The 21,089-nt window shown below is 40.9% G+C and overlaps 1 protein-coding gene and 1 pseudogene across 2 annotated transcripts in view; both read left to right on the plus strand.

The window, feature by feature from the left end:
• The first annotated feature begins 4,057 nt into the window (after positions 1 to 4,057).
• Positions 4,058 to 10,358, plus strand: LOC101689652 (annotated as a pseudogene).
• Positions 10,359 to 16,483: 6,125 nt separating this feature from the next.
• The window catches only part of LOC101672747 (pantetheinase), a 51,444-nt gene continuing 46,838 nt past the window's right edge, over positions 16,484 to 21,089 (plus strand). For both annotated transcript variants that reach the window (XM_013063814.2, XM_004740217.3), the window contains exon 1: positions 16,484 to 17,015. The gene's annotated coding sequence lies outside the window, so the exon portion shown is untranslated. The remainder of the gene's footprint in view (positions 17,016 to 21,089) is intronic.

The following is a 21,089-nucleotide window of genomic DNA, read 5'->3' on the forward strand; positions in this document are numbered from 1 at the left end:
ATCCTTGCATATGTTTCTTTAAACTTAAGTCAAAGAACTTTTTGGATGTCTACTATATGTCAGGCAAGACTTGAGCTGGATGGTGATAATGAATAGCATGAAATTTCAGTTTCTTAAGGATCACAGTCTAGAAGAGGACACAGAGCATTGTTATCAACATCATTCATTACCATGGTAACCAAATTTGAATACTTAGAAAATGCCTCACATTGTGCTAAGTATTTTCAAACATCTCATTTAACACTGTATTAAAAGTCATAGAATGTGGGTGCCTGGGTGGCTCAGTTGGTGAAGTGACTGCCTTTGGCTCAGGTCATGATCCTGGAGTCCTGGGATTGAGTCCTGCATCAGGCTCTCTGCTCAGTGGGGAGTCTGCTTCTCCCTCTGACCCTCCCATTCTCATGCTCTCTCTCTCTCTCTCATTCTCTTTCTCGCAAATAAATAAATAAATAAAATATTTTTAAAAATCACCTTTTAAAAAAAAGTCATAGAATGATAATGCTATGATCAATATAAGGGCCAGGAATGGGTCCATTTTACACTGGAAAACAACAAGGATCCCAGGGGCCAGCTGGGTAAATCAGTCAGGGCCTTCTAGGTAGACTTAGTCATGCGTACAAAGATGTGGAAGTACAGCATCCTATAAAAGAGTCCAGTATATTGAGGAGGGGATGGGGAGGAGAGGAGTAGAGGAGTAAAGGAGGAAGGGGAAGGAGAAACAATAAAAATAAGAGGCAAGGGGGACCCCTGGATGGCTCAGTTGGTTGGACAACTGCCTTCGGCTCAGGTCATGATCCCGGAGTCCGGGGATCGAGTCCCGCATCGGGCTCCCAGCTCCATGGGGAGCCTGCTTCTCCCTCTGACTTTCTCCTTGCTCATGCTCTCTTTCACTGTCTCTCTCTCAAATAAATAAATAAAATCTTTAAAAAAAAAAATCTTAAAAAAAAAAAATAAGAGGCAAGGCCAGATCACTGATGACACACAAAGGAAGTTCTGAAACTAACAAAAAGACACGTTGAAGGATTTTAGACTATAATACTATGACAAATTAAAGAGTTTTAAAAAATAACTTTGATTGTGGTTTGGAGGATAGAGTAGATGGAAGTAGAAAGGGAAATTCTAAATGCGATGTGACCATAGAGGAGACAGTTTTCCTCAGGATAGTGGTGGCAGAACAGCTCTTGGGGACATGCTTGAGGAACAACAAGGAAACCAATACAACTGGAGCCACATGAACGTGGTGGAAATTACTAGGAGTTGATGTTAGAAGGAGCAGGAGGTTGGATCATAGTGAGGCTTGTTGGCATTGCAAGAACTTGGGTTTTTACTCTGAATGAAGTGGGATGCCATTGAAAGATTTTGGGCAGAGGAGTCACACAGTTTCATATTTTAATAGGACCATTCTGATTGCTGTTGAGCAAAAGTGGAAGTAGTGGTACCAAAACCAGGCAGGAGGGCACTGGAGTAATCCAGGACAGAGATGATGGTGGCTTGGACCAGGACTGCAGTAGCAAAAGGTCTCCTGACTGAGCAGAAATGAAAAGAGAGACAAAGAGAGAAATAAGTATAACTCCAAGGGCTTGGGCTGAAAATCTAGAGGACTAAAAGCCATTAACTGAGATCTGAAATCCAGATTGTAGAAGAACTTGAACAATGTCAGCTTTTCCGAAATTTCAGTTAATCATGTCATTATGTCATGGTCTCCATGATTTTTGCATTAACCATACACTATTTATTACTTACTTGGTATTGAGATTGATGGACATTTTTCATGTTGCCTCATCCTAAACTCTACAATCTATGAGTTTATGAATCATAAATTTTCTTTATTCCCCAAAAGGTTTTATTTATTTATTTTTGAGAGAGAGAGAGAGTAAGCTCAAGCAGGAGGAGGGGTTGGGCAGAGGGAGAAGCAGACTCTTCACTGAGCAGGGAGCTTAATGTGGGACTTGATCCCAAGACCCCAGGATCATGACCTGAACCAAAGGCAGAAATTTAACTGACTGAGCCACTCAGGCACCTCCCCCCACCCTTAAAAGATTTTATTTATGAGTCATAAATTTTCTAATAAGCATGGTATTTATAACTTTTAAAAAATATTTTATTTTATTTATTTATTTTAGGAGAGGGAGAATGAGATAGAGAGACAGAACAAGCAGGGGGAGGAGCGGAGGAAGAGGGAAAAGCAGACTCCATTTTGAGCACGAGCCCGACTTAGGCTCCATCTCATGACAAAGAGATCAAGACCTGGGTCAAAATCAAGAGCTGGTTGCTTAACTGATCGAGCTACCCAGCTGTCCAAATCTGTAACTATTGAAAGTATTTATCTGTATATCTTTCAAAATCAACTTGCTTACCCCTCATGAAGCATGGACCACATTTGTAGAATTAATGTTTTATTTTTTTATTTTTAAAAAAATAATAAAAAATGGACATTTTTCATGTTGCCTCATCCTAAACTCTACAATCTATGAGAGGAACAACAAGGAAACCAACACAACTGGAGCCACATGAACGTGGTGGAAATTACTAGGAGTTGATGTTAGAAGGAGCAGGAGGCTGGATCATAGTGAGGCTTGTTGGCATTGCAAGAACTTGGCTTTTTACTCTGAATGAAGTGGGATGCCACTATATTTAAAAAAATTAAAAAAAATTTTTTTTTTAATTTATTTGACAGAGATCACAAGTAGGCAGAGAGACAGGCAGAGAGAGAGGAGGAAGCAGGCTCCCTGCTGAGCAGAGAGCCTGATGTGGTCTCAATCCCAGGACCCTGGGATCATGACCTGAGCCAAAGGCAGAGGCTTTAACACACTGAGCCACCCAGATGCCGCTTTTTTAAAATTAAAAAAATTTTTTAAAATTAGAATTAATGTTTTAAACAATAGAAGATCGCTGACTCTTTTGGAGTCTAAATGACGTAACAGGAGCTGGACTTTAGAGAAAATTCATTTGGTGGCTATGGTGGAATGAACAACTTTGGCCATTGTGGCACATAGGGAGACAAATTTAAAGCAGAATATGGCTTGGCATAATAAATCAGAACATGAAGAGATGTTTAAAGGAAATTTTATGATGAGATGTGGGAGCAAAGGGAGAAGATAATGTCAGAAACTTGGGTTAAATAAATGACAACTATATCTAATATCTAAAACACTTTTAGCTTTCTAGAGGCACAAGGAAACCATCTCCTGAAAATGAGATTTTGGGTGATGTTAGTACAAGTGTTTAGGGATGTGGACTTCACTTAAAAATGGGCACGTTCTATAAAGATGAAGAAATTGTATGACCCAAAGCCTAGCTTCTTGATTTTCAGCACACGAACACTACAACGTTAGCCAGGTTCTGGAGAGACCCAGACACTCAACTCAGTGGATGCTCATCGTTATTAAACATTTTATAATCTGTGTTTTACAAAACGGACAAATGCAATCTACATTTCAGACTATTTGATGGTCTTTCTAAGGGAAACTAGCAACTGTGGCTCCTGCTGAAATCCTTTTATAATGCAAAAGTTGAGAGTCACTGATCATGAACAAATGAACAGAATCACAAGCACGTATTTCTATTTTCCCTTGGTGTCTTGTGAGCTCTGTTAAAACTGGAGCTTGCCTAGAGTCTGTCTCTGTCTGCTCCAGCCACATACATAAGTTCTCAACAAATGGTTGTTGTGATGGCTACCTTCTAGAAGAGTTGAGTATTGGCTCTACTAATGGAAATGTTGAATTGCCAGGAAAATGTTTTATTAAAAAAAAAAAAAAAGAGTCCAAGAGTTTTTTGGATTGGGGTGGACTCATCTGATCAGCTCATTATGAGTTGTACTTTGAGAGCAGAATGAACCTCTGAATCAGTGTCAGCAATAGCACTGCATACCTGGGTCAATCCAAATATGTACTTTCAGCTGTCCGTTTTCTTGTGCAACGTTCTTTCTTAATGTGTTGTGTAATGTATTTGTGAGAAAATACGAATAGCTGGTAGCAAGAGGGCTTTACCCTGAAAGTTTCTTCGGTGATACCACATATGAGGATCTGAGCTTATGGAAGGTCTCTAAATTTTAACTATGATTATGTCATATTTTCCAACATACGTGGCAATATTTGCCCTCTATCCTGAGTGTGGGTGCGCTGGACACTTTTACAGCTGCAGTCTATGAACGTGCTGTTATATTACCAAACAGAACAGCAACACCAGCTCCAAAAGAAGAAGCTTCGCTCCTGATGAACAAGAACATAGATGTTTTGGAGAAAGTAGTTAGGGTGTCTGTGTGGCTCAGTTGGTTAAGCGACTGCCTTCAGCTCAGGTCATGATCCTGGAGTGCCAGGATCAAGTCCCACATTGGGCTCAGCAGGAATTTTGCTTCTCTCTCTGACCCTCTCCCCTCTCATGCTTTCTGTCTCTCATTTTCTCAAATAAATAAAATCTCAAAAAAAATAATAATAAACTGGCCACCAGACAGATATTATGCCCTTGCTTATGGTCGTTGGGGTACTGTAAAGGAAACTTAAAACTTGGAAAAAGTGTGGGTATTTCGGATTTATGAAGAAACTTTTTTGCTGTCACTTGTTTTGAACAGGGTGCATAGATCACTGTTACTCCAGAAGATGGAATTTATGCCTAGGTCTTCACAAGAGAGACCATTTACCCCTATCTGGAAGATATCCCAGACCCTGACGTGAACTGGATTCCATGTAGCAATTCCCCAGATGTAATGTCATTACCCTTTGATTTTTGAACCCAAACTTGTGATACTGTAAAATACATATAACAAATCCATTAAGCTTGACTAGTTTTCTTGCTGGTAATCAATCTATGGCTCTGGACTTACAAGCCTCTAATGCCTCATAATATGTACCATCTGGCATGACGTGAGACGATGATGCTTGGTTGGTTATTTATTATAGTCTTCTTAATGAACAGTAGGTGCATATAGAGTTTTTATAATGTGCTTAATTGGGTTTCAATAAAATGAAAAAGTTGTAATATCTGGGACCTCTGATCCCAGATAAAGGAAGTTCACCCATAAACACTTGCCTCCTTTGCAGGAATGGTAAAAAAGATAAATGAGCTTATGTTTCCAAAGAGCTTCAAAGCTCTATCACTATCATGTGCAATGTGATCAGTAGAGTGAGTGGGAATTGTGAGACCACAACCCACCACCTCCTAGTTGAGTGATGTTTGGCAGATACCTATGCACTTGACCTCTTGGTTTCTTTATCCATAAAATGGAGATAGTAGACAAGACTGTCAAGTGAAGTAATACACATAGAATCTAAACACTGTTGTGCTGTCACCAACATCAGCTGTCACTGTTATCTCTTTTTAACAAAAAGAACTGGATCTGCACATCTTTGTTTTCTTGTCTGAGAGATGTAAGTAATTATTAATAGCTGTAGTTTCAGCATGACTTTCTTAGGAAAAATCTGTATAAAACTTAAAAAGGATCGAAGAAGTTACTGTAGGTGTATTTACTTTGTTAAATAGTTCATATGTAATTCCTTCAACAGGCAAAATCTATGCATTATAAAGTAATTTAATTTGCAGATTAAATTAGCAAACCTATACACATCTGCTCAGAACTATATCTGTTGAGCACACACACACAAAAGGAACGTCTTTAATAATTTTGACATTTGAAATTGACTGGGCAGTCAAGTCCAGTGCTGCAACATGGGAGCTCTACTGTGTGAGTCAGTCTCGCCCCAGGATTTTCATCTTTGGAAAAATATTCTCTGAGTGTTGTAAGGTCTGTGTTTACAGGAACCAGGAAACTATAATCCAATGTTTATTTGGTTATAAGTTTTTTTCCAGAGCAGGAAGGACTCATTATTTGCAATAATTCAAGAAGCTGATACTAAAATTCAGTCTATTTTCCTGGGCTAATAAAACTGACTTTCCTAGGGCAAAGATGTCCCGAAGCCTAGTAATTAATCTCAGATGAATTATTTTAAGTTGGGAAGGTAGGTGACCAATGAAATTTTAACTTATTAGCGTCTTGCAGACATTTATTCAAATGGTAAGCTTTCAACTCTGAGTTATAAAAGAAGAAATCCAATATTTAATATAATTGTAATATTGGTTAAAAAAAGCCACCATTTCTTCCCTACTAATATTTATCTCTAAGGGAGATATTAGAGGGCCACATGCCCATCCCTGTGTATTTAAATACTATCATTTAGAATATTGACATGTCCTATACATCCTTGAGCTTTACCCTTGAGAAACTAACAGGAGAAATACCTTAATTATTTATCAGAAAAAAAGAAAGAAAGACATGTGGTAGTTTTATTGAAGGTCTTAGTGAATGTCAGCATTAACAGTATTGCCCTGTTTTTCCTAAGGGCGGGAAAGAAAAGAAATGGTCTGAAGCAATAGTCATAAATCTGTAAAGATTTATGTAAAGATAAATTTATGTAAATTTATGTAAAGATAAATTTATGTAAAGATAAATTTAAAGATTAGCTCAACATGAACTGTAGAGGAGCTGAGAGATGATGGAGAGAACCCAATGGCTTCTAAAGGCAGTGAACCCATCAGTTTCCTGGGTTGTCTTCTTGTAGTTACAGAATCCATATTGGCCATTATTTTTTTATTGAGTACCTACTTGGTTCCAGGAACTGTACCTGGTACACTATACATATTATCCCATTCAATATATGTGGCAGGTGTAACTATTTCCCTTTTATTTTTTTTAAGATTTTTATTTACTTATTTGACAGAGAGAGATCACAAGTAGGCAGAGAGGCAGGCAGAGAGAGAGAGGAGGAAGCAGGCTCCCTGCTGAGCAGAGAGCTGGATGCGGGACTCGATCCCAGCACCCTGAGATCATGACCCGAGCCGAAGGCAGCGGCTTAACCCACTGAGCCACCCAGGCACCCACTATTTCCCTTTTACATATCAGGGGAAGAAAGGAGGCTTAAGGTCTCATATTTATAATTAGCGTGGCAGAAATTCAAGCACAGGTAATTTCCATTTGAGTCCTGTAACTTAATAGACTCTGAGTGCCTGGATGTGCCATATTATAATTGAAATTACCAGTGACCAGTGAATCCACTCCTTTGACAGAATGCTCTGGATGCTAAATTTTTTAATTTTTTCTGCATATCCGTCTCTATAACTTTTATCTTTCTTCTGCCTTTATTTTATGTTCATACATATGACTCAGTCCTTCAGATTAGAGCCTTTCAGATATTGGAAACCACCTATCATTCCACCCATTTCATCACCTCACTCCCTTATTTCTCCGATAATGCCCCCAGTGTGGATGGATTTGACACTACTTTGAGAAGCAATTTCATAGTATGTATTTATCTTGGGGCTTCTCATGAGCACCCTCTAGGGCAGGAAGGAAGCTTTTATGTTGTACTGACAGAAGAGGAAACTGAGCCAGCATAATGAAGCCCTTTTCTTTCTCTTTTCCTCCCTCCCTTCCTTCCTTTCTACCTCCCTTCCTTCCTGAAATATTTTGAGTACATCATGCTGCGTTTGCTCTCTATGGAATATAATTGACATAATATTTATTGCTTCCTAGTAAAACTATGACTTGAATTATAAAAAAGATCCTCCTCATTAGAAGAGTATGTTGGGTGCCTGGGTGGCTCAGTCCATTGAGCATCTGACTCTTGGTTTCCACTCAGGTCATCATCTTGTGGTCATGGGATCAAGCCCTGAGTTGGGTTCTGTGCTCAGCAGGGAGTCTGCTTAAGATTTTCTCTCTCGTCTCCCTCTGCCCCTCCCCTTGCTCTCTCTCTCTCTCTCAAATAAATAAGTAAAATCTTGAAGGAGGAGGAAGAGGAGGAGGAGGAGGAGGAGGAGGAGGAGAGTGTGTTCTATTTCAACTCCTTCATTTAACCGTCTGGAAGCACTTTATGAGAGAAAGCATTGCTTCTCTTCTTTATCCTCTTCATCCACCTTCTTTCCTGTGCTTCAGTCTCACATGGCAGTTGAGAGTCTGGTACACTAAAATAGATTAGCTTTTAGGGGGCCTGGGCAAATCAGGTGAAGGAGTGAGAGGTACAGGCTTCCAGCTATGGAGTGAATAAGTCATGGAATAAAGGCACAGCATAGGGGATGTAGTCAGTGGTATGGTGATAGTGGTGTATGGTGCCCAATGCAGCTGCACTGGTGGTGAACACAGCATAGTGTATAGAGTTGTCCCATCATTATTTTCTACACGTAAAACCAATGTAATATTGTGTGTCAATTATACTTCAAAAAATAAACAAAATAAAAGAGATCAGTTTTCATAAAGATGAAGATTATGTTGCTTGTGAAATGTTAGATCTTTTCTGATTAGGTTCTTAACCTAGAGCTTGTGTTCTAACTAACAGGCAAATAAAGTGCCATTTTGGAAGATTAGAAATCACTAAAATATAGTAAGCTTGAGGCAATATGTATAAGTTAGGTTTGGCTACACCCCGGTGCAACAAAGTCTCAACTGTCTGGCCAAGGGCAACTCTATCTACATTGTAGCAAATACTGGGGCAAGAAGTCATACAGTGCCAGTGACCCTCAGTGTCCTCATGGTGGTTGTTACCAATACAACACTGATGTGGTGTTTGATTCTGAGGGTGGGCTGGTGGCACGCTATCGTAAGGTGAGAATTTCTTCATTTGCTTATCTGTGGTATATGGTATGTATATATACTCTTCTGTTGAATGTGGGTGAAACAACTATAGTGAATGAATTTCTTAATTATTATGTTTTAGTTGAACAGGGGTTTTTATTTGCCTTGGTCTCATATAAGGGTTCTGAGTTTGAATTAATTATTAAACAGAATATGGCAGAATATTGAAACAATGGGATAATATTCTCACAAGAATTTTAATAGTCTCTGAGAAAGAAGGCGAAATGTAGTTTCATCCATGATTTAATACCAAGGTTAGTTTTCTGGCTCAGTTTGTTAATATTTTACTAAGCTGTAGTCAGTCATTCATTCCATTAGGGCTTGTCTTTTCTTCTCTCTCTTTTTAAAATTCAAGTAAGTTCTATGCCCAGAGTGGGGCTTGAACTCATGACCTAGAGATCAAGAGCCATATGCTCTACCAACTGAGCCAGCCAGGTACCCCCATTAGGACAGTTTTTATTGCAACAATAGAAAACTCTAAACAAATTTACTTAAAAACACTCCATGTAATTTCCTTATGTTATCTGAAAAACTGTAAAACATACGAAGGGTGGCTCTAGTTTCAGATGTAGTCTATCCCTCAGAGGCTTTAAAGATGTCAACCGTTCCTCTAGCTCTCTCAGCCTGTCCTCCAGCTCTTACTCAGGCTGTCTTTTAGAGGCCACATAGTGCCCAACACAGAGCTTACATTCTGTAGCAGCAAAATTGAGAGGAAGAGCGCATTTCTTACTCTTAGAACACTGGCGAAAGGCTCATCACACCATGAGTCCAGTTAGGTTTTCTGCCGTCCTTGAGCTGATCACTGCAGGAGGGAGGATCATCTACCACCCAGACGGAGCAGGGAGGAGTCAGCTATCCTCTCTGAAGGGGAGGACATGTTGCCAGAATATGTGTAAGTACACATTGAGCCTAATCAAGACCTGAGCAAATACTCCTGAGCCCAGGCAAAGTGGAATTTGGGAACCATAATCAAGCTGGGAAAATCACAAATGGCTTACTGCTTAGCAAGGTTTCACTATGACATTGTCTAAATTCAGTTTAAATTTAAATGTACTTCATTTATATAAACTTAGCAGTATCATAGGGAGATATGGCAAAGTTAATCTTACTAACAAGAATTAGACTTCACACTGCCAGTGCTGTTGGTATTTAAAGAATATACCAATAAAAAATCTGAAATTTGTAAGGTTCAAAATTTCAACCTGTGATGTTAAGACAGAAATACTCACTTTTTGAATATCATTTGTAGATATGATTTCATTCGTTAGTTGAGGGAAACTGGTTTTTGATCAATATCATGGTAATAAAACTCACAGTGGTGGCTGGGTGTGATGCATACAAATCTTTTGTGTAATTGTTTTAAATATGTACATCAGCATGAAGGGGAAAAACTTTATGGATACAGAGCACCTCTATTTGGCAGTTTTCTTACTAATTTTCCCCTTCTTTGCTTTTTGTTAACAGTACAATCTTTTTGCACCTGAAATTCAATTTGATTTCTCCAAGGATCCAGAATTTGTGACTTTTGACCCTCCCTTTGGGAAGTCTGACATTTTCATCAGCTTTGACCTTTTCCCCATGACCTGGTGTAGTGGTGGTTGATCTTTACGTTGACAGCATTCTCTACCCTGTGGCATGGTACAACATGCTGCGCCTTCTCTCAGCTGTTCCCTTCCACTCTGCATGGGCCAGAGCCATGAGATTGCTGCGAATACCCATAACACCATTGTGCACGTGACAGGTAGTTCACACCCATCCCGAACCCGCTGGCCATTACAGTCTCAGGAAATCTTCACTGATTTTCAATCCACATTTTTCTTTAATAATGCTTTTATGAGCTTTAATGTCACAAAATTAATAATAGCGTGGATTTCTGTACTGACATTATTTAAAGAACATTATCCCTGAGTACAGAAGGAGGTGGATGTTATTATCTCAATTTCATATGAGGGAAAATTGGAATTAAAGAGAAGTCAAGGGGTGCCTGGGTGGCTCAGATGATAAGGCATCTGTGTTTTGGCTCAGGTCATGATCCCAGGGTCCCTGGATGGAGCCCCGTATCGGGCTCCCTGGGAGCCTGCTTCTCCCGGTGCCTCAGCCTCTCTCTCTCTCTGTCTGTCATAAATAAATAAATAAAATATTAAAAAAAAAAGAAAAGTCAAGTGACATAAACAAAAGGAAACAAAACAACACAAAAAACCAAGGCCAGATTTAAAGAACTTTGCAACAAGCATCCATTAGTCATATTGAAATATATCTTATTGAGGTGATAAAATTTATTTAAACTTAAGCAGATCTTTAGAATTTATCCTTCATAGCGTCTGCGTTCGAGGTAAGGCAGGCTCCTCTCTTGACTGCTTGGTTACTTGTTGATTCAGTGGAAGAAACTTAACCACAAATTAAGACAGGTCGGTGGGGAGCTAAAATTATTCTTTGTATTTGGGGAGTTTTCTAATTGTTAAGTTGGCTGAAAAGGGGGTAGTTTACATAAAAAAGACAAGCCACCCAAGTCAGTTGATAATTTCAGATCATTATGGGGGGTGCAGAGTCAAATTGGAACTATGCCAGTGTAACAAGCTATCTCCTTGATTATCCTGAAAGTGCTTACGGCTTGATATAGTTGTACCTATTTTCTAATGAAAATGATTCCATTTGTTTGAGACCATGCAAAATTTGGAACCAGTATTTGTGTGACTTTACGTTCACTTCTGTAGGGAGTGGAATCTGCTCATGGGAAGTGGTCCAAGGGAACAGAGAGTTGGCCTGCTGACTTCAGTATTGAAGTCCAGCTTCCAAATGAACCCACCTACCCAGAGGCTGTGGACTGGAGTGCTTATGCCAGAAGCTTCAAGCCTTTCTTGTCCCAGCAGTCAGATTTTCCGGGAATGACTTATTTTGGTGAGCTCACCTTCACTGAGCTTAAGAGAAACAAGGGACATTACACAGTTTGTCAGAAAGTCCTGTGTTGTCACTTAACTTACAAGATGTCTGAGAAGTGAACACATGAGATGTATGTATTAGGGGCTGTTGATGGACTGCACATGAAGATCAATATTACTTGAGGGAAAAAATGCTTCAGTGTATTAGAATAGATATTTTTATGTATTAGTTTTTTCTTTTTCTTTTTTTTTTTTTTTAACTAGACCATCACTGCATTTCTTTAAAAATTGTGCTGGATTCAATTAGTTGGTATAATGCTAACATTGATTACTGAAGTTTTCCCCCCAGAATGCCTTATTTGTTTAGCTTGGCTGCAAAAGAAAACACAAAGCAGATTGATCCATTCTTGGCCATCCAGACTCAGGAAGTTTAAAAGGCTGCAACTTCTCTGCTTTCTTGTTTTGTGTCAGGTGGCTTTAGAGCAGTTGTGTTCCAAATGGTCTTCAACTGGAGTCCAGAATAGGAACTTCATTTCTCACCACAAGGCCATTTCCCATCACGAGTCCAGAATAGGAACTTCATTTCCCATCACAAGGCAGTGCAGTCAAGATGTGTGAATGATTTATAATAGATTGGTTTTAAACAAATATCTTATTAATAATTTCAAATTAGAATTAGAAATCTTACAGGATTTTTTCCCCATCGGTGCCCTGGGATCTCGGTCATGCTGCTTTGAACAAGGAGGAGGTAGACCAGATGGAGTGATGAGCAGCAAAGCAAGGTTTACTGAATGAGAGCAAAGTGATAGTACAAAGCTCCCAAAGAATCAAGGGACCTGAGAGGGTGGGTTGCCACTGGTGTTTCTAAGTGTAGGGGTTTTTATGAACTTGTTGGCAGGCTGTTTTCATCTTATTAACCCTCCCTGCACCTGTCATCCAATCAGATTTTTTGTCACAGGGGAAAGGGTGGAGGGCTCTTTCCAGGGTGGTGTAAAATCCTTTCAAGGGTGGTTTCCTTTTAGGGTGGGGCCCTTCTCCCAGCTTGCCTTCCAACTATCCTTCATCAGAACTCTCTCTCAGGAGGCGTGGGTGGGAGGCATGGGTGGCTCAGTTGGTTAAGCTATAAGTTCCGCTCAGATCGTGATCCCAGAGTCCTGGCATCAAGCCCCATAAGGGGCTCCTGCTCAGTGGGGAGTCTCTTTCTCCCTCTCTGTGTGTTGCTCCCCTGCTTTGTGCTCTCTTTCTCTGACAAATAAACATAATCTTTCAAAAAATAAAATAAAAAAAAGTATCTCTAATTATGAGCAATGGTGCTCTGAATTTTTAAAATCTAGTTTATTGTTTTACACTTTATTAAAAAAGAGTTAATCTTGACCCACTGAATTGATTTTAGGATTCACTAATGGCTATGACCTGCAGTTTGAAAAGACTGCTTCGGAGGTGTAGGAAACAAAGGCTGACCACACCAAGATGAGCCATTTTAGCATGAAGATTATTGTGAGATAAAAAGAAATCAAAAGTCCGCAGACTCAGAAAAAGCTCTTTATCTCCCCCACAACTGCCTAAGAAGAATTCAGATAGAAGATCTCCTCTGGGAGAAGATCTATCACTGTAGATAACTCTGACTGTGTTGTAACATGAATGAAGAGTGACAGATAGGGAGGAACCAAACCCCTCACAAGGCCTATTTGAACAAATTATCTCTGTCCCTTGTTTCTGAGTGGCCCTGCAAACATTTGTTTACCAAATGGTTATTCTTTTTTTTTCTTCCTCTGAATTGCATTCCATCTCTTTGAAGTCCTAGACCCCTATGCCCTTCTCCTTACTTCAGAATGACATGTGTACCTCATTTCACCTGACTGCCTTTGGAATTTCCACGTCTGTGTGGATTCCCCATAAGTACAAAATTCAATTAGACTTTCTCCTGTTAATCTGTCTCATGTCAACTCAGTTCTTACTCTGACTAGAAGGACCATAAAGGGGACATGAAAGTCTTCCTCCCTGACAGATGCAACTTAACAAATTTTCCTCTATTCCTTGAGATTGTGTCTCTTCTGGAGAAAATATTTCCAAGATTTCTGACCTCTTCTAACTCTCCTTTGCTAACATAGATATGCACATTAATGAAGTGTCAAACCGCTGACCTGAGAACTTGTGGGGAGTCTGTGGGGTCAGCTTTCACCATGTTTGAAGAATTCTCCCTTAGTGGCACATTTGCCACATATTATGTTTTCCACAGATCATTCTCAGTGGAAGTCAACTTGTTCCTGAGAGACATGATGAAGTAGGAGGAATTCAGGATGATAAATTTCTTTGAGCAGATCGGGTAGACTTGGCATCATGAAAATCTTTGAAATTATGAAGCAGTTTTGCAGTGCTGTGACTCACATTATATGGCAAAACTTTAAAGGCAAGGGGGACCTATAATATGGAAGCAAAGTTGTGGTTCTAGATGTCTTTTTTTTTTTTTTAAGATTTTATTTATTTGTCAGAGAGAGAGGGCACAGGCAGGCAGAGGCAGAGGGAGAAGCAGGCTCCATGCTGGACAAGGAGGCAGATGTGGGACTTGATCTCAGGATGCTGGGATCATGACCCGAGCTGAAGCAGCTGTTTAACAGACTGAGCCACCCAGGCATCCCAGTTCTAGATGTCTTTAGGCTGTGATGGAAAATTTGGGGTTCATTTTTCTACATAAATGTGGGGTTGAGATCCAAGGCAATAGTAGGGATATGGAGAATTATAAAAAGAAATTACTTGTGGATAATGGCAACTAATGTTCTCTTTATTTGTGTGGTGTAGAAGGCCCAAGTTAAATGCACCTATAGCTTGCTTCATGGATATGTTATTTTATGAAGTTGTTATAATAGGAGCAATAATGATACTATTTCATGAGTTAAAAGAATTTTTTAATACATTTTTTTAAACCACCTCTGCCATAGTTTACTTGATGCACTTTCACCCAGCTCGCTCTCTTATTCGACCTTTAAATCTGGCACGTGGGTCTTCTGACACCGAATCCTGTGTGTGTGTTACTATTTTAGTGAGGTTGTTGGAGAAGAGCCTCTGGGCTGGAAACCAAAGCTCTGCATTGGAGTTAATCCTTTGATTTCTTTGATCAGGTTTCAGGAGATGGATGTCCCAGTGATGAAGTCCCAGAACCTAAGTCAGGTTCTGTGGGGTGAGGAGGTTCGGAGCTGATGATTAAAGAAAGAATTCTTAAGACGTCGTTGGTGCAAAAGGTGATTTATTAGAGCACGGGGACAGGGCCCGTGGGCAGGCGGAGATGCGGCTGCCCCAGGTTGTTAGGAGTGGTTGGTTATATACACAGGAGTTGGGTAGGTGAGGACAAAGGGGTGTTCAGAAGGGCTGTTGGGGCAAAGAATACTATCAGAATATTGAAGGCTTAGTTACTATCAAGTAAAGACAATTGAGAGTCTCCTGGTGGAATGTTACATTCCTGCTATCAAGCATCCCTGTTAATGAGATTTAGGTTTAAAGACAATTGGGAGTCTGGTGGAATGTTACATTCCTGCTATCAAGCATCCTTGTTAATGAGATTTAGGTTTAGAAGAAATTTAACTTTATTTACTTTTCCTTCTACCTCCACCTCCTTCGGTTTTTATGGAGGGGAGGGTAACATTAGGCTTGAGGAACTGAGTTCTGTGTCTTTGGAAATTGGGTTATTGATAAGGTAACTTCTTTGTTGTAATCTCAAGGACATTTGCAAACCAAGGGAGACTCCTGTCTTGTAGGATTGTGATCTCAGCAAGTTAACTATTTATTTTATGGCAGTCAGGGGTGCCTGAGGAATGCCACACCTATGGAGGGGAGCGGATGGAAGGGGGGGTGCAAGGCGCCAGCTCTTGCTTTGTCCTCAGCCAGCCTCCTGCTCCCTCATCACCAGGAGCCAGAGCAGAGCTTCTGTGCTCGTCTGAGTTCGGGTCCTGTATGGGAGAGTGTTTGAGAAGGAGCCTCCGCACTTAGGGCAAGGACCTGGGAGATGATCATGAGCCCCTCCCCCCGGCACACTTTCAGGATTGCACTGGCAAAGAAAAGGAGAAAAAACAAAACAAAACAAAACAAAAAACCCGCTTCATGTCTGTTTAGAAGAGCTGTCACAAATTGGCCAAAACAACAAACTTAAAATTTAAAAAGCAGTGGATCTGTCTCACGTGTTTGACATTTTACATATTTGATTTAGCACAGACTCATTTGTGGGAGGTGCCTTTATCCTCCTTGGAGAGGTGACGTAAGTCTGCGTAAGCGTGGGTGTGTATATGTATTTAAATGGAATATGTATTTAAATAGAGGGGTGCCTTAGAAAACTTATGTATTAACTATTCTAATGAATGCAAATGTCTTTCTATCATTTGTCAGCACACCAGGGTGAACACCAAATATGCAGAGGGTAATTGATCCTAGCTGACTAAGACACAGAAAGTTGAAAAACAAGGTCCTCTTGTAATTATGAATAACTTTTTAAAAAGTTATGAATAACTTTTTAAACTAGTTAAAAGTGTGGCATTATCTCTTTATTCCACTCTTAAGTTGTACTTGTATGGAAATTAGTTACTTAGAATGGAAATAAAAAAAAATAAATGACCTCCTTCAGACCACACCCTGTTCCCTTCTGACATTGTTCTATTGTAAAAGAAAGCCTCACCCTGGATACTCAGATTTGTGGCAGTCTGAGCTAGCCAGGGAGCCTCCATATCAAGGGCCACCCTCTCACCTTTCCCCTAGTCACTGTTGGTGCCTCAGTCCCAGGGTCCTCAGCTCTTTTTCTCTCCATTGGTCACTGATTAACTCTGGGAAGAGATAAACAGGACAGCTGGGGAGCTCTCGGGTTCATGTGGGAGTGGTTGAGGTTCCCTTGGAGGTGGAGACACCTTTTTCTCACAAAGGATAGGACGATTGCTCTCCTAGACTTTTCCCAGATGTTTATTTCCATTCCATTTAATTCTTCACAGTTCTGGTAGGCTAGAGATATTCTGGTCAGCAGATATAGCCCTTATCTCTGCTCCCATCAAGTCAGGATTCTCTATCCAGGGGCTATGATACTCAGATCCTAAAAGCCCCGTGCTGGTTCTAGGCTTCTTTCCTCTGTCTTCTAGACTGTTGTCTGGTGGCTACATTGGTACATGACGGTCCCAGCCTCCTCATCACCCGTCGGCACCCCCAGGCACTGCTACTTCCTCTCTCTAGCCCCGGAAACTGCAGAATCACCTGATCCGGATGGTTTCCCAGCTTAATCACCATGACTAAACAACCAAGCTGCCTCTCTGCAACTTATTTGGATCCTTATCTTTTCACACCGCAAGCTTTTTTATTACTTCTAGCTATCTTATCTCCGCCCCTCTCGCCTACCCCTCTCATTTTATTTACCGGGACTTATATATGAAGACCTCTGACACACCACAATCCCCAGAGCAGTGTCTTCCTACATTCTTTCTTTGGAGAGACAAGTTATTCTGGCTTCAACTAGTATTTCTGAGGCAGCAGAGTATAATTCACAGGTGAGCAAAAATAATTTTTAAATTTCTTTTCTCTTTATGGGAGCCAGTTCAAGCCAGAGAATAATGGTTAGGGATAATGTTAAAAAAAATTAGAAAGTTTTATTAGGTCCTATGGCAAATCTATAGATACACACATAGGTATTTTTCTTACACTGTACCTGACTGTATCAGTTGGATTAATGTCCATAAGGAAGCCGCAAGTGTGCTAGTCATTAAATATTACTAAGTACCAAGAAGTCAGCTGAGTCAATTTAAACATCATGTTGACTTCGTTTGATGATTCTTGAATCTGACAGCATTTCGCCTCTTAAAAAGTTCCGTTGAGTTTTCGAAAAGGGAAGGTTTTTGAAGGCAGAGAGGGAGTGAAAAAAGAAATTATTATCAAAACAATGCATTATTTTAGGCAAGGTGGCTCTCCTAAGGAGAGCTTAAAGATTAATTCCTGGAGTGGGCACCCGGGGAAATTCTAGGTTGGCTGGTTAAAAAGTCCACATTTTTCTGGGAGAAGCTGAAGCTGCAGTGAGGTTAGACATTAAATCTTGTTGATTTAGAATAAACAACTCCATTTTGGGCCTGTTGTGTTTTTAACAATTTAATATCTAGGCATATATATTTATAGCAACCCAGAGGCACATTTCTCATCTTTTACCATACAGAACACACAGTGACTCTCACTCAGTTCTGACAACACAATCCCTATGTGTTTCCCACACCATTAATTGTCCGACACTGGCTGTTGGGGGGGGGGATCCTATAATTCAGCTCTATTCTGACAATGTGTGCCTGGAGAGCGTGTCAGGTCAAACAGGTGAAGGGTCAGTCCCTCAGTCCCACAAAACTGCCCTCTCCCTACTTTAGATCCCAGTTGTGAGCCCAGATTGTGTCACCTGTGCATCTGACTGCCTGGCTATGGAATGGAGGGTCCAAGGACCCCCCTCTTTCAGTTTGGTTAATTTGCTGTAGGGGCTCACAGAACTCACACATTTTACTGACTGGATTACCAGTGTTAAAAAACAAAAATCGACCTGGTAACTTTGAAGATCTAATTTGTCTTTTTAAATGATCCAGGAATCAGGCAGGCAGCATCCCATCTAGCAAGCAGAGGGGAGCTCCCCTGAGCTCAACAAGAGACAGGTTTTTTAAAATTATTATTATTATTTTAATATAATTTTTAAAAATATTTTTTTTTAAGATTTCATTTATTTATTTGTCAGAGAGAGAGAGAGAGAGCACAAGCAGAGGCAGAGGGGAGAGGCAGGCTCCCTGCCAAGCAAGCAGCCTGATGTGGGACTTGATCCCAGGATGCTGGGATCATGATCTGAGCCAAAGTCAGCTGCTTAACCGACTGAGCCACCCAGGTGTCCCAAGAGACAGGTTTTTAAAGGCAGGGAAGGGGTATAAAAATAAAGAATGTATTAGCAAGGAATTCATTGTTTAGGCAAGGTTGCCCCCTTAAGGGGGAATAAGAGGGACCTATCAGAAAATGCTCTAGAATTGACCAGGAAATTCATTGTTGACTGGTGAAAGGTTACATTCGTGGGGGTATTACAATTGCATTTAGGTTAAATGTTTAGTCTTGGTTTATTGACTTGGAGCTTTTACCTAAGTAATGCCATTTTGGGCTGGTGGTTTTCTTTCCAACAATCCCCTCCTTTTGATCAGACTTTCAGTTTAACTGAGAGACAAGATCAAAATTTAAGGCATGAATGCCACTCATAGCTACTGCTCTGAGAGGTTCTTGAAACTTCTGCTGATCCCTTGTGTGGCTTTCACAGATCATGACCTTTGTCTCTGGGATATTTAGAGGTTATGAATTCAGGTTTATATTTTTTAAATCAGTTATCCTTGGTTCCTTTTCTGATGTGCTGCATTTAAAGCTTTTGAAAGAATATAATGTGCCAGGAAGATTATTCTGATTACTACAAGTGAGATAATTCTCATTGTTTGGAGTGGGCTTTGAAGCCGTGGTCCCTAATGCAAAACAAGAATTCTAAGAATTCTTGGGACATTTTTACTACAAAAAGGTGCTTTTATTAAGCATGGCAACAGAACCCATGGGCAGAAAGAGATGCACTTGTGATTGTGACATGTGATTTTGATTATATATTTTGGAGTTGGGAGGCAGTAGAGGTAACAAGTCTCTGAAGGGATTTCTGATGTTAAAGAAGACTTAAAGGATCCCGGAAGTCTGGTTGTTGTCAAGCTAAGGATGCTTTTAGTCTCGGGCAAAATGGCAAAGCGGGCAAAGCGTTAATATTAAGGCAGCTGTGAGTTCCTTGAGGAATGTCACACTCTGCAAGCCCAGGTATTTATCAATGGGCTCAAGTGATAGGGAAATTTAATTTTATTTACATTTCCCCTACCTTTGTTCTCCTCCTTGGTCCCTAAGAGCCAATCCAATCAAAAATCAAGTTAAAAAGGGAGACCCCATGGAGGGAGTCACTTTGTTAAGCCAAACAGCTTGCTTTGTGAATTGTATATGATTGATTGAGTTTTAACTTCCCTAGAAGTGTTAATCTGGACTAAAGTTGTATCCAACAGATAACTGAGGGCTATTCTATTATCAAGAACAACTTTGGCCAGAGTGCCTAAGGATCCTAGTTGGGCAGCTGTTGCTTCGCAGTGGTTTCAAGAATTAAGGAGAAGTTCCCCATCACAGCCTTGTTTATATTTATACCCTTGCCCAGGAAGTAGGAACCTGCCCAAAGGAGTGAATCCTGAAAGCCTCCTGGTAGATCTTTTCTAACTTGATTATGTGAATTCAGGGGAGTCAACAGATGAGGTGGAGTGGCTCAGATTTCAGGTTCCTAGTGTGAAATAAATAGTTTGCTCTAAATTCAAGAGGTTACTGTAAGGACCTATTTAGAAACTGTCCCTATTCCCCTTCCCCCCAGGGGATTTACTTGGAGACAAGTCCCGGAAACCAGCTTCAGGTAACAAAGCCCAGATACAAAGGTGGGTCAGGCCAGGTGGAGACATCCTATCAGTGGTGGTGGTGGTGGGGGGGGGATGCGTGCTGTCTTCCTGGTTACCAGGGAGTATGGGCCCCGCCCTTTGGGAGCCTTTTGGGCACCAATCCCAATCAAGGTGTAACAGGCTGGTTCAAATGTCTGCTAGGGTAAATTGTAACTCAGTTGGTCACCTAGCATCACTCACTGTGTCACTCACTGTGAGTTTCCTCACAGTGTGGAGTTTCCTGTGTGTGTTACAATCTCATTGGCCACCTGTGTGAGACCAGGCCTGACTGCATGGCCTTTGTCCTTAAAAGCTAGTCTGTGAAACAGAGAAGGGTCGCCCTCTCTTGTGAGAGATGCGGCCCCGAACGTTCAGTTAGATTCTTGATGCTTGGCGTAAAATAAAGCTTTGCTTGACCTTCGCTTTGTATCAGTCTCGCTCCTTTAATCACGGACCCATTATTGGGGCAAAACATATGGGGGCTCTGTCCGGGATTAAATGACGAGAACTGAGCCAGCATTAGAATTTCTGGGCAAAGCCTCGAGGTAAGATCTCACAGATTTTACTCTGTGGGAACCGCCAATTTCCAGGTGCTCTGTGAGAACGGTTGGTCTGTCTGGGTGGAGCTCCAGGTATAGCCCACCGGGGTGAAGCCGGACGTGGCCATGCTCCCCCGGGCTGGAGAGGATGCAGGTGATAAGGGAGCAGGAGGCTGGCTGAGGACAGAACAAAAGCTGGCGCCTTGCACCCCCCTCTCCACCCGCTCCCCTCCGTAATATGTGTAACATTCCTCAGGCACCCCTGACTGCCATAAAATGATAAATAGTTAACTTGCAGGGATCACAATCCTGCAGGACAGGAATCTCCCTTGCTCTACAGATGTCCTAGAGATCTACAAACAGGGAGGTTACCTTATCAATAGCACAAATTTCCAGAGGCAAATAACTCTCAGTTCCTGAAGCCCTAATGTCTCCCTCCCCACCATAAACTGGAGGAGGCTGAGGTCAAGGGAATGTAAACGATAGCAGGATCATAACACCCCACCAAGAATCTCCCAACTATCTTGATGTTAATGGCTGACCTAAAGACGACATTGATGAAGCCACAAGGGCAAGACTC

This window comes from Mustela putorius, unplaced genomic scaffold (genome assembly GCF_011764305.1).
Source record: "Mustela putorius furo isolate JIRA1106 unplaced genomic scaffold, ASM1176430v1.1 tig00003863_pilon_pilon_pilon, whole genome shotgun sequence".
Classification (NCBI taxonomy): domain Eukaryota; kingdom Metazoa; phylum Chordata; class Mammalia; order Carnivora; family Mustelidae; genus Mustela; species Mustela putorius.